At 44.7% G+C, this 14,252-nt stretch overlaps 1 non-coding gene across 1 annotated transcript; it reads right to left on the bottom strand.

Annotated features, from left to right (window-relative positions):
- Positions 1–2,903: 2,903 nt before the first annotated feature.
- trnan-guu (transfer RNA asparagine (anticodon GUU)) lies at positions 2,904–2,977 on the bottom strand. The gene has a single exon. It is a non-coding gene; the product is annotated as a tRNA-Asn (tRNA).
- Positions 2,978–14,252: the final 11,275 nt, after the last annotated feature.

Here is a 14,252-nt window from a genome sequence, read left to right as displayed (position 1 = left end):
ATTCTCCTCATCTCCCCTCTGGTTCTTTTGCTGGCTATCCTCAATTGGTGTCCTCTGGTTACCAACCCTCCTGCCACTGGAAACAGTGTCTCCTTTTTTACTCTCTCAAAACCCCTTGAAATTTTGACAACCTCTATTAAACTTCCTCTTAACCATCTGAGGAAAAGAATCCCAGCTTCTCCCGTCTCTCCACATAACTGAAGTCTTTCATCCCTGGGACCACTCTGAGACTTCAAACCGAGGCTCCCGCTCTGTGTATCTGTTGCTCTCTCTGTGTCTCTCTCTGTCTCTCCCTCTGTCTATTGCTCTTTCTATGTCCGTCTCTTTCTCACTCTATTCATAGCTGGGCTGTTGCTCTGACAGATTCTATATATGTTAATATAGTTGTGAAAGATGTATGCGGGAGACCGATGGTTCAATTCCCCGACAGGGCAGATGATTTTTAACATCCCCAATTATAAACCATTGGACATCACCTTAAAATGCTCCTTTTTGAACAGAAAAAAATAACTAAATGAATTTTAAAAGATGTAGTGGCATATGAAGAAATGTATAACAATTTCCTGCAACATTTCCTCTTTAGTATAGTTTCCCTCTCCCTTTTGTGTGGGGCACGGAGGAGGGAGAGAGGGACAGCGCAAATGAGATTAACAGGGTTACGCACAAATCGCTGGGGTTTGGGACTAAGCACGACTTCTCTTTCAAAGAGACAGCACAGGCACGACGGGCTGAATGGCCTTCCAATGTCATGCAAGCCTCCGTAAATCAATGAAACTCAGATGGATATCTGAGACATACACACACAAAGAGACACGTGTCTGTGTCTGTGTGTGTTTGAGCATTTGTCTCAAACACTGCATAACTACTTCCTCTACCACGCCCTTGATAGTATAGCAGTGAGTATTCAATTCCCCGACAGCTTCTCTCTGTATGTTTCATAGAAACATAGAAGATAGGAGCACGAGTAGGCCATTCGGCCCCTCGAGCCCGCACTGTCATTTAATGAGATCATGGCTGATCATCCAAATTCAGTACCCTGTCGCTGCTTTCTCCCCATATACCTTGATCCCTTTAGCCTCAAGAAATATATCCAACTCCTCCTTGAATATATTTAATGAATGTGCCTCAACTGCCCCGTGTGGCAGAGAATTCCACAGGTTCACCACTCTCTGGGTGAAGAAATTCCTCCTCATCTCAGTCCTAATTGGCTTACCCACTATGCTTAGTCTATGACCACTGGCTCTGGAATCCCCCGCCATCGGGAACATGCTTCCTGCATCTAGTTTGTCTAGTCCTGTTAGAATTTTATAAGTTTCAATGAGACCCCCTCTCATTCTTCTTAACTCTAGCGAATATAAGCCTAATCAACCCAATCTCTCCTCATACGTCTTTCCTGCCATCCCAGGTATCTGTCTAGTGAATCGTTGCTGCACTCTCCATGGCAAGAACATCCTTCCTCAGATAAGGCGACCAAAATGGCACACAATACTCAAGGTTTTTCTCTCTGTCTCTTAGAAAAGCACAGACGGAAATAGATTTCAAGTGGATGCCTACCCGCAACTGGTGCTGTGGTTTCACGAACACATCTTTTGTATTCTCACCTGAAAAATGTCATTTTGTACCAAAAGTTTGCCTGGCGTGGAAGTAATCTGAATTTCACAAAATACACTTCCTTGCCTGCTGCACAATGCCTGCTGTTTCAAAGTCATCAGGAAATGACTAGGCCTTTCTATCAACATTTGGAACAAGACAATTTACATGTTGCCTACATTTAACTGCAGCTCACAGTGTCAGAACAGTCACAGTTATCAATAGTCTTCCATGTATCTTCTTTCCCACTACATCTCCCTAACAAACTTAGCTGATCAGAGCACGGCTATCAATCAATTTATTGCCAGTGAGAAAAATGCAACATTTGAAACTTAGCAACGTGTGCAAGACTGGAATCAGAGAGTGCCTGGGCAGTGATAACTAAACCTGAGCATTAAGATATTGATTAGGCCTGAGCCCTTCCTGTATTGCTCAGTAGCCCACTGAGTGAGGAACTGAGAGACAACAGGCCGGGCATGGAGCCTGGGCATTTTCAGTTCTGTGTGGGGCTCAGCACCATACCTGCTGCTGAAGATTTAACTTGACATCATTTCAGCTTGGCTCAAGATCAGTGAGTCAAAACAGGACAGAAGGAGGCCATTCGGCCCATCGAGTCCGTGACGGCTCTCTGTCGAGCAACCTAGTCAGTCTCATTCCCCGCTCTCTCCCCGTAGCCCTGCAAGTTTATTTCCCTCTAGTGCCTATCCAGTTACCCCTTGAAAACATTGAGTGTCTCCGGTTCCATCAGGTTGGGGCGGAAACATTTTGTAAAATATTCCCCATTAAAAATGAATTAACATGAAAAAGTTAATTCGTTTTGTGGTTAAATATGAATAAAATAAAATCTCTTAAAACACATATATTTGCTCTGTGCAATTCTAGGCCATCAGCAGCAGCATAATTGTATTCAACCACAATCTCGTCGGGCATATCACTCCACCATTACCCTCAAGCCAGGGGACCAAACCTGGCTCAGTGAGATGTGCAGAAGAGCAGGCCAGGAGCGGCACCAGGCGAACATAAAAATGAGACCATTCCAAACTGGTGAAACTGGATATGGAACCAAGGCGGGCCAATGCAGCTGAGATACAGATTACCCAGGATCTAATTGAATGAAGGAACAGGGCTGAGGGGCTGAATGGCCTCCTCATGTTCCTATTAGTCTGTCACCATTAAGAAAATGTTACAGAATGGCTTTCTCGGATCCCAGTGGATGATCTCATACTCACCGACATTGTACCCAGTGCTACAGTTTAACCCACGATCTTGCAGCCAAAATACACATTTTGAAAACCTGGAAAAAGTTAACACACCGTCCTTGAGTGGGCTCGAACCACCAACCTTTCGGTTAACAGCCGAACGCGCTGTCCAATTGCGCCACAGAGACTGGCTGAACGATTGATTACAACATATACTAAAGCCAGAGATTACCGAGATAAAACCTCAGGTCACAGAGAGCAAGATAGCAACTGTCCAGACTCTGTTTACTTGTGCAAATTAAAAAATGTAACCTTCATTGTCGGAGGGACTGAGGTTGTCATTTCAATGTTTTCAGCTGATTTCACAGGCGATCCCCAGCTCTGAATCCCCCAGCAGAGAATTCAAGGAGAGTTTGATATAAATGAGATTCAACATTAGTATCCGAACATTACTCTTGATTCGGGACTCTGATCTCTCTCCACAGCATGTCGCTGCTGAAGATTGAATTTGATATAATTTCACCTTGTATCGTGATCAGAGCGGCTCAGTGAGACTTCGGCCGTCTCTCCCTTCACAACCCATCAGTGCGGAGAAAAGAACAAGGAATTTTACACATGTGTTCTGCTCTGTAACTTTATTTGAACATTTCAGTGCATTTCACGCTGTGTACAACACGGTGAGGTCCCCCGTGCTGTGTCAGCTTTGTATCTTTATCAACACTCCAGCTTTACATTAACACAACCTGAGCTCCGAGACCTGGTCGGGTCACATTGCCCGAAGTGAGGAATGAACGAGAGGGGCAATTCCTCCCAGGGTTAGAAAATCCTCCGAAAGAATGACAGAATATTTAATTTGCTGTGAAGCCGAAATAGCTCAGTTGGGAGAGCGTTTTAAAGGTCCCTGTTTCGATCCCGTGTTTCGGCACGTTTTAATTATATTCACCTCCTTCACTATAAGAGGAGCGAATCAGGAGCAATTTTCCACTGTCACACGGGCGTCTCCCAAAGGAAATGGGAGTGAAAAGCACATTTTACTCATTAGATCCTGCTCCAACCGCTCGCTGCAGGTTCGAATCTAGTCGGGGTCTCGCCGACTGTTTTTATTCCGGGACTGAGGGAGGGGCTGTTCAGCGGTGGTGCGATAATCATTTTTAGAATGAGGTTTGTTAGATTAAAGAGCTCTTTTACAGTTACTTTCGATTTACACACTGCCAATTTGTCTATAGGAACAATGTTTAAGCGATGTGGTGTGTTCAAAGTTTGTGCAGTAAATTGGTCAGCCAGTGTCAGCCTGAAAAACAACCTCGCAGCCTGGGTTTGAGCCTGCCCACGAGCGCATTGTGGCCGGTTACCTCAGTTGGTGAGAGCGTGGTGCTAATAACGCCAAGGTCGCAGGTCCGATCCCTGTACGGGCCATCGGAATATTTTCATAATTTTACGCTTTTCCTCGCACATTTCAAATACAAACTTTATAAGGAAGCCGATGCACACTGAATCTCACGGGGGATTTATTTGGATTAACATCCATTGCACCTTTGCCACCGGGGCTGAGAAACACATCTTTCTATTTATTTGTCATTCTGAGTTTGCTGATGAACGTTGATGGGATGTGGGAGTCGCTGGCTAGGCCTGCATTTAGTGCCCATCCCTAATTTCCCTTGAGAAGATGGTGGTGAGCCACCTTCTTGAACTGCTGCAGTCCATGTGGTGTAAGTACACCCACAATGCTGTTAGGAAGGGAGTTCCAGGATTTTGGCCCAGCGACAGTGAAGGAACGGCGAAACAGGTCCAAGTCAGGATGGTGTGTGGCTTGGAGGGGAACTTGTAGGTGGTGATGTTCCCATGCGCCTGCTGCCCTTGTCCTTCTAAGTGGTAGAGGTCACGGGTTTGGAAGGTGCTGTTGAAGGAGCTTTGGTGAGTTGCTGCAGTGCATCTTGTAGATGGTACACACTGCAGCCACAGTGTGCTGGTGATGGAGGGAGTGAATGTTGAAGGTAGTGGACGGAGTGCCAATCAAGCGGGCTGCTTTATCCTGAATGGTGTCGAGCTTCTTGAGTGTTGTTGGTGCTGCACTCATCCAGGCAAGTGGAGAGTATTCCATCACACTCCTGATTTGTGCCTTGTAGATGGTGGAAAGGCTTTGGGGAGTCAGGAGGTGAGATACTCGCTGCAGAATTCGTAGCCTCTGGCCTGCTCTTGTAGCCACAGTATTTATATGGCTGGTCCAGTTCAGTTTCTGATCAATGGTAACCCCAGGATGTTGATAATGGGGGATTCAGCGATGGTAATGCCATTGAATGTCAAGGGGAGATGGTTAGAGTCTTGCTTGTTGGAGATGGTCATTGCCTGGCACTTGTGTGGTGCGAATGTTACTTGCCACTTGTCAGCCCAAGTCTGAATGTTGTCCAGGTCTTGCTGCATATGGACACGGACTGCGTCAGTATCTGACGAGTCTCGAATGGCGCTGAACAGTGTGCAATCATCAGCGAACATCCCCACTTCTGACCTTATGATGGAGGGAAGGTCATTGTTAAAACAGCTGAAATGCGAGGAGCATTTGTAATAAGGTGGACGAATTGGCTGCGCAAATAGAGGTAAACAAATATGATTTGGTTGGGATTAAGGAAACGTGGCTCAAGGATGGCCAAGACTGGGAACTCAACATCCAGGGGTATTCGATATTCAGGAAAGATAGGCAAAAAGGAAAGGGAGGTGGGGTAGCATTACTGGTTAAAGAAGGGATTAATACAATTGCAATGAAGGACATTAGCTCTGATGATGTGGAATCTGTATGGGTATAATTGAGAAATACTAAGGGGAAAAAACATTTGTGGGAGTGGTATATAGACCTCCCAACAGTAAGACAGAGGTTGGGGATGGCATTAAAAGGGAAATTAAAGAAGCGTGCAATAAGGGCACAGTAGTCATCATGGGTGACTTTAATCTACATATAGATTGGGCCAACCAAATTAGTAACAATACTGTGGAGGAGGAATTCCTGGAGTGTTTACAGGATGGTTTCATGGACCAATATATCGAGGAACCAACCAGAGATCAGGTCATCTTAGACTGGGTATTATGTAAAGAGAAAGGATTAATTAGCAATCTTGTTGTACGAGGCCGCTTGGGTCTGAGCGATCATAATATGATCGAATTCTTCATTAAGATGGAGAATGAAGTAATTGACTCAGAGACTAGGGTCCTCAATTTAAATAAAAGAAACTACGATGGTCTGAGGAGCGAGTTGGGAAGGATTAATTGGGGAATGGCACTCAAAGGTTTGACGGTGGATAGGCAATGGCAAACATTCAAAGACCGAATGGATGAGCTACAGAATTTGTTCATCCCAGTTTGGCATAAAAATAAAACAAAAAAGGTGACTCAACCGTGGCTAACAATGAACATTAGCGATAGCATAAGATCCAAGGAGACAACATATAAATTGGCCAGAAAAAGCAACAATCTTGAGGTTTGGGAGAAGTTTAGGATTCAACAAAGGAGGACAAAGGGATTAATTAAGAAAGGGAAAATAGAATATGAGAGTAAGTTATCAGGGAACATAAAAACTGACTGTAAAAGCTTTTATAGATATGTGAAGAGAAAAAGATTGGTGAAGTCCAGCGTAGGTCCCTTACAGTCAGAATCAGGGGAATTTATAATGGGAAACAAAGAAATGGCGGACCAACTAAATTCATACTTTGGTTCTGTCTTCACAAAGGAGGACACAAATAACCTCCCTGAGATGCCGGGGATCATAGGGCCTGATGAAAGGGTGGAACTGAAAGAAATCAGTATTTGTAGGGAAATGGCGTTAGGAAAATTGATGGGACTGAAGGCCGATAAATCCCCAGGGCCTGATAATCTACATCCCAGGGTACTTGAGGAAGTGGCCCTAGAAATTATAGATGCATTGCTGATCATCTTCCAGAAATCGATAGACTCTGGAACAGTACCCATGGATTGGAGGGTAGCTAATTTTACCCAGCTATTCAAAAAAGGTGGTAGAGAAAATGCGGGGAATTATAGACCGGTAAGCCTGACATCGGTAGTGGGGAAAATGCTAGAATCTATTATAAAAAATGTAATAGCAGAGCACTTGGGAAGCAGTGACAGGATCGGACAAAGTCAACATGGATTTACAAAAGGTAAATCATGCTTGACTAATCTACTGGAACTTTTTGCGGATGTAACTGTTAAAATAGATAAGGGAGAACCAGTGGATGTGGTGTATTTGGACTTTTAGAAGACTTTCGATAAGGTCCCACATAAGAGATTAGCGTACAAAATTAAGGCACATGGGATTGGGGTCAAGGTATTGACTTGGATAGAGAATTGGTTGACGGACAGAAAGCAAAGACTTGGAATAAATGGGTTGTTTTCCGAGTGGCAGGCAGTGACTAGTGGGGTACCGCAAGGATCAGTCCGAGGAAACCAGCTGTTAACAATATATATTAATGATCTGGACGAGGGAATTGGATGTAGTATCTCCAAATTTGCAGATGACACAAAGCTGGGTGGGAGGGTAAGCTGTGAGGAGGATGTCGTGAAATTCCAGTACGATTTGGACAGATTGGGTGATTGGGCAGAAACATGGCAAATGCACTATAATGTGGATAAATGTGAGGTTATCCACTTTGGAGGCAAAAACAGGAAGGCAGATTATTATTTGAATGGCAATAGATTGGGAGAAGGGGAAGTGCAAAGAAACCTGGGTGTTCTTGTGCACCAGTCGCTGAAGGTAAGCATGCAGGTGCAGCAGGCGGTTAAGAAGGCAAATGGTATGTTGGCCTTTGTAGCAAGAGGGTTCGAGTACAGGAACAAGGATGTCTTGCTACAGTTGTACAGGGCCTTGGTGAGACCACACCTTGAGTATTGTGTGCAGTTTTGGTCGCCTTACCTGAGGAAGGACGTTCTTGCCATGGAAGGAGCGCAGCGAAGATTCGCCAGGCAGATACCTGGGATGGCAGGAATGACGTATGAGGAGAGATTGTGTCGATTGGGATTATACTCACTGGAGTTTAGAAGATTGAGAGGGGATCTCATCGAAACCTATAAAATTCTGTCAGGCCTGGACAGACTAGATGCAGGAAGGATGTTTATGATGGCCGGGGAGTCCAGAACAAGGGGTCATAGTCTAATTATAAGGGGTAAGCCATTTAGGACTGAAATGAGGAGGAATTTCTTCACCCAGCGAGTGGTGAACCTATGGACTCCTCTGCCACAGAGGGCGGTCGAGGCCAGTTCATTAAATATATTCAAAAAATATTTGGATATATTTCTTAAGGCTAAAGGGATCAAGGGATATGGGGAGAAGGCAGGGACAGGGTACTGAATTTGAATGATCAGCCATGATCTCATTGAATGGCGGAGGAGGCTCGAAGGGCCGAAGGGCCCACTCCTGCTCCTATCTTATACGTTTCTATGTTTCTATGGATGGGCCTAGGACACTGCCCTGAGGAACTCCTGCAGTGATGTCATGTGATTGAGATGAATGAGCTCCAACAACCACGGCCATCTTCCTTTGTGCTAGGTATGATTCCAACCAATGGAGAGTCTTCCCCTTGATTCCCATTAACTTCAGTTTTGCTAGGGCTCCTTGATGCCACACTCGATCAAATGCTGCCTTGATGTCAAGGGCATTCACTCTCACCTCACCACTTGAGTTCAGCTCTTTTGTCCATGTTTGGACCAAGGCTGTAATGAGGTCAGGAGCTGAGTGAACCTGGCGGAACCCAAACTGGGCGTCAGTTAGTAGGTTATTCCTGAGTAAGTGCTGCTTGATAGCACTCTCGACGACACCTTCCATCACTTTGCTGACGATTGAGAGTAGACTGATTGGACGGTAATTGGCCGGGTCGGATTTGTCCTGCTTTAGTAGACAGGACATGCTTGGGCAATTTTTCACACAGGGAAAGAAACTCGCCCCTGGGGGTTCACCTGGAGCAAGATCCAATATCATTCATTCCGTCCTGGAGCGGAACCGGGGGCATTTCGGGTATAAGGCGAGCGTGATAATTGCTACAGTCCCAAAACCTCTGCTCAGTTTGTCATCCGCAAGTCAGAAGGATGTTTTCAGGGAGAAGATGACCCGCTGACTCACCTCTCTGCACTGATTGAGATTGTGTCGCTTCTCCGTCAAACAACATCACTTCTGTCCCACACTAAAAGCTCTCAATCCTTCTCCTCCGCTCGCTTTCTATTCAAGTAATTGGACAATGAATCAATATTAAGTTTCCCTCGGGCTTTTGCTGGTGAATTTACTGATAAAACCGGGGAATTGAGAGGAAACTTGAGCACAGGCAGGGTCCTTGCGACAGACCAGTCCGGCTAGCCCAGTCGGTGCAGTTTAGGATACTTCATCCCCACGGTGGGGAGTTTGCGTTTTAAATTTTTGGGCTGATTTTAAAGGCGATTCCCAGCTCGGTCAATGAGTGTTTCATATAAATGCAATGCAACAAAATAAGAAAATCTCTCCTTGATTCCGGAATCTTGTCTCTCTCCAGCCGCCCGCTGCTAAAGATTGAACTGACTTTAATTTCACCTCGGCTCGGGGTCAGTGCGGCTCAGTGGGCCTTCGGCCCGTCTCTCCCTTCACAACCCATCAGGGCCGAGAAAACAACGGGGAATTTTACAAACGTGTTGTGTTCTGTAACTTTTTATAAACACTTCAGTGTATTTCACTCTGTGTCCAACACTGTGAGATCTTCCCTGGTGTGTCAGTTTCCGGTGTTTATAGCACTTCAGATTTCCTGATAATATTGTTGAATCGCATTTTTTGAAAGAGTCATTGACCGAGAGGTGCCGGGGGATTTAGAGCTGGGGATCGACTGTGAAACCAGCCCAATAATTTGAAACACAAACAGCCCCTGAGATTAAGAGTCTCAGGCTCTACCGACTGAGCTAGCCGGGCCGGTCTGACCCCGCGCACTGCTTGTGTTACAAACCATGAACCAGTTTCCACTCAATTCCCAGCTTTACCAGTAAATCGGCCAACAAAAGCCCGAGAGAACCTTATTACTGATACTTTATCCAATCACTTTAATATGTGTTTTCTGGTGAGCAGCACTTCTGCCGCTGGAAAATGTTCTCCTTGTTTACTTTATTAAAACTCTTCATGACATTGAACACGTCGACAAAATCTCCCCTTATCATCTCTGCTCTGAGGAGAACAACCTCTTCTTCTCCACTACTCCACGGAACTGAATCTCGCATCCGTCCTAAAGCGCAGTGCCCGAATTACACACAATACTCCAAAGGTTTGGTATAACTTCCTTCCTTTTGCCCTCTATGCCTCTGTTTATAAAGCCCAGGATTCCATTTGCTTTTCTAACACAAGACAAGATGCTGCGGATGCTGGAAGTGTGAAATAAAAACAGAATTTGCTGAAAATACTCAGCAGCTGTGAGTTTGAAAAAAAGGGAATTGGGTTTGAAATAGTGTCTGAGGGTTCCATCGTGTAATGGTGAGCGCTCTGGACTTTGAATCTAGCGATCCGAGTGCGAATCGCAGTGGAACCTGGTTCCCTCTTGTCCCAGCTGTTGTAAAAGTAATTTTGATGGCAGCTGTGTGATTGGCTGCTCAGCAGCGGGAAAGTGTCGAAGCTGAAGGTAAGGATGAGAAAAGTCTGGCCCAAAATGGAATGGTGGAGTGAAAATTGTCCAGTTCTTCCAATATTGCTGCTGGACGGGGTTTGCAAGTAGCCTTGAGAGGGCAGTGATGTATCGCCATTGCAGTGCTGGTCCCCGGCACAAACTCCGTTCCTGAGCCTCCGACTTCATCCCAATCCCTGGCCACTGAGACTGAACCAGACAGCTTGCAACCTTGGTATTTGACCCCGAGATGAACTTCTGCCCAAGACGGTCTCCTTCCACCTCCGTAACATCGCCAGACTCCCCCTCTGCCTCAGCTGATCTGCTGCTGAAACCCTCATCCTTGCCTTTGTCACCTCCAGACTTGACGATTCTAATGTACTCCTGGAAGGCCTCCCATCATCCTCCCTCCATAAACTTCAGCTCATCCAATCCTCTGCTGGCCGTATCCTAACTCACACCATGTCCCGTTCACCCATCACCCCGGGTCTCACTCACCTACATTGGCTCCCTTCAGGTGACAATTCAGTTTTCAAATTCTCGTCCTTGTTTTCAAATCCCTCCATGGACCCGCCTCCCCTATCTCTGGAACATTCTCCAGCCCTACACCCTCTGAGATCTCTGCACTCCTCCAATTCTGGGCTCTTACACATCCCCGATTTTAATCCTTCCACCATCTGCCGTGGTGGGATTGTGAGCTCAGGTCTCCAGATCATCATGAAGTCTGCGGCTGAGGACCAGCACTGCAATGGCGATTCATCGCTGCCCCCTCAAGGCAAACCTCTCCACCAGCAAGCACTGGACAATTTTCTCCCCACCATTACAATTTTCCCCTGGATTACTGCTCGATTAACAAACTCACTGTGCCGCCATACCCCATAATTAATTGATTGAAGAATCGTTAATGAGCAGCGCAGAATCTGAGCCTGGAAGAGTCAGTTAAAACAGTGAATTCAATGTCCAATCAGGCACAGAAAGTGAAATAAAGATAGGAAAATAAATGTTGGATTAAGAGATAGAAAAGATAGAGACAAAAGTAAAAACATTTTTATAATATAAAAAATCTTCAACAACAATTTATATCTGAAGGAATGAGATTCCACACTTATAAAAGTTAATTTTCAGTGCTAGGGAGGTTGCTTGGTGGAAATTAAGACGACTTCGACTGAAATGGACGGGGTTGATGCGATGTGTGAAATATGGTGACGATCTATGATTATTATCCGAGATGACGCTGCAGGATCCTTTAAAGATCTCCCGCGGATCCACTGAAACCAGTCGAATGTGCAGCTTTGAGAGGGGCTTTCTGCACCATCAGGGCAGGAAACGGGAGTGAGGGAGGGACACTGTCGGTATCTGTGCTGTGGTTGAGTCTGTGAAGAATGGTCCGGGATCAGATAATGTACAGCCTCTATGAAATATTTTATTTTATACATATTTAATTACAATATGTTTTCTTCCATTGTTCATATTTATTAAATTGCAATAGGAAAGGTTTATTTTCAGTTTGAACCAGGCACCATTTCTAGAACATAAAGTTTTCCCCCAGGATCGAGCCGGAGACTTTTCGCCTGTGAGGTGAACATGATAAACCGCTACACTACGGCAACCTCTGCTTAGCTAAACATCCAGAAAGAACTGTTCAGCGAGAAGGTGAAATGCTGAATTCCAGATTCTGGATTTATTTCCTTTCACTAACATTTCTCTGACCGAAACTGCACAAGTCAAAAATGTTCCTTTCAAAGTCATTAAACTCTGGAATTTCCAGACCGCCCCCGAATCTTCTGAATCAGATGCCTCCAGTTTTCCCACTCAATCAATGTCCCTTTGCAATTTTCTGCTCCTATCCTCACTAATTACTGTGCCCCTGTCAGACTTGGTTTACGGTTATCGATCGTAGGATCTGGAATGCACTGCCTGAAAGGGTGCTGGAGGCAGATTCAATCGTGGTTTTCAAAAGGGAGTTGCATAAGTAGCTGTATGATTGTCTGATTGACTGAGATCACCTCTCGTTCTTCTAAACTCCAGGGAGTATAGGCCCAATCTACTCAATCGCTCCTCATAGGACAGCCCTCTCATTGCAGGAATCAGTCTAGTGAACCTTCTCACACCCCATCTAAGGCAAGTATATCCTTCAAAAGGTAAGGTGACCAAAACTAAAATACGGTTTTATCTGCTGGTAGTAAGCGAGCAAGGATTCTGCGAGATATTGCAGTTTGTACAAGTGTTCCCTGGTGGTCTAGTGGTTAGGATTCGGTGCTCTCATCGCCGCGACCCATTGGTTCTTACAAAACTGTTTAATAAAATAATTCAAGTCTGTGAGACACTTAATAATTCTCTTAATCGACCCACTGCTTTTTGTTACACACTGAAGGGAATGCTAACATGTTTTCCAGGTGAGAGTCAAACTTTAGTAACATTTTTGTAGAATCAGACAGCACAGAAGGATCCCATTAAACCCCATCGTGCCTGTGCCGGCTCTCTGAAAGAACTATTCAATGAGTCCCACTGCCCTGCTCTTTCCCCATAGCCCTGCAATTGTTTCTTTTTCAACTACATTTCCCTTTTGAAAGTTAATGTTGAATCTATGATTCTATGACACTGTTTTTATTTTTACAAGGCCTGGTTCACAGTTCTGAATATTGTCCATACGCCGCAAGTTTAATTGTTGTTCAGAAGCTGCTCGACCAGTTGTGTATTTGGAGCACTTTCCCAGTTTATTTCCCTGTGATGTGATGATTGTGGGGGCTCGGTGCGTGTAACTGGATTTGCTGAAGTCCGCCGGCAGCAGGTGGTGAAAGCGGGCCAGAGACAGTGACTGACAGGTGAGCTAGATTTCCTTACACACCTTGGAATTCAGGAGAACCTGGTTCACGGTTTGCAGAGCAAACTGCTAAAATAAAGTGTGTAAAATGAGAAGGGAAAAAATTCATAACATGCAAAGCATGGAAATTACTGTGTGAAATGGGCCTCGGATAATATTAATGTCAATATTTTTCTGCCTGACGTGGTGGTGGAAGCAGATTCAATATTAACTTTCAAAGGGGGAGCAAATTGAAAAAGAAACACTTGCAGGGCTTTGGGAAAAGAGCAGGGCAGTGGGAATAATTGGATCGCTCTTTCAAAGAGGCACAGGCACTGTGGGCCGAATGGCCGCCTGCTGTGCTGTCTGATTCTACGATTCTATAATAAGTTATCGCAGTTTGTCTGTCACCCAGTAAACTTGTTATTAATTCCTGCAGTGAGCAACACAATGTTGTGGGTTGATTAATGATGATTGAAACAATTATAAAGGGTCTCACTGACTTGAATTATCCCTTAACAGCTTCGGTTAACAAAAATCTCTTCCCCCATAGCCCCGCTGACACTCCTGCCAGTGGAAACTGTTTCCCCCACAATTTTGAACAACTCTCTTAAATCTCCCCTGAAATGAGATTAATGGAGGTCAATGTGGGCAAATGTCAGTCATCCACTTAGAAAGATCGGTCAGTCTATGCTCTGAAAACATTGGCAGAGAATATTTTTTTTTCTGTGAAATAGCCGGTCCTGTTTAATTTAACAGAAGTTGCCCCAGATCCCTGCTCTCACAAGCAATGAACATTTGAAAGCATTCTCCTAAAATATGATGTGTAAAATGAGATATGGGTTAAAAGTTCAGCACATGCAAGAGCAAAATAATTCACTGTATTTCGACTGTCCCTCAGTAACCATATTTTAATGTATTTCATTCTGCAAAAGGAAGTTATTGGTTCAATAATGGTTATTAAATCAATTCTTATTTTATCACATTAGATGCATGTTATTAATTTAAGAAAATTACTTCGCATTAATTAATTAAAAACGGTGATAACAGAATTAGTTCCCTAACCGGGAA

The sequence above is a fragment of the Somniosus microcephalus genome, unplaced genomic scaffold (assembly GCF_052327205.1).
Source record: "Somniosus microcephalus isolate GS21.2 unplaced genomic scaffold, FLI_Smic_1.0 unresolved_chr4, whole genome shotgun sequence".
Lineage (NCBI taxonomy): Eukaryota > Metazoa > Chordata > Chondrichthyes > Squaliformes > Somniosidae > Somniosus > Somniosus microcephalus.
The sequence above is the reverse complement of the archived record's forward strand: the minus strand, read 5'-3'. Positions and strand labels throughout refer to the sequence as shown.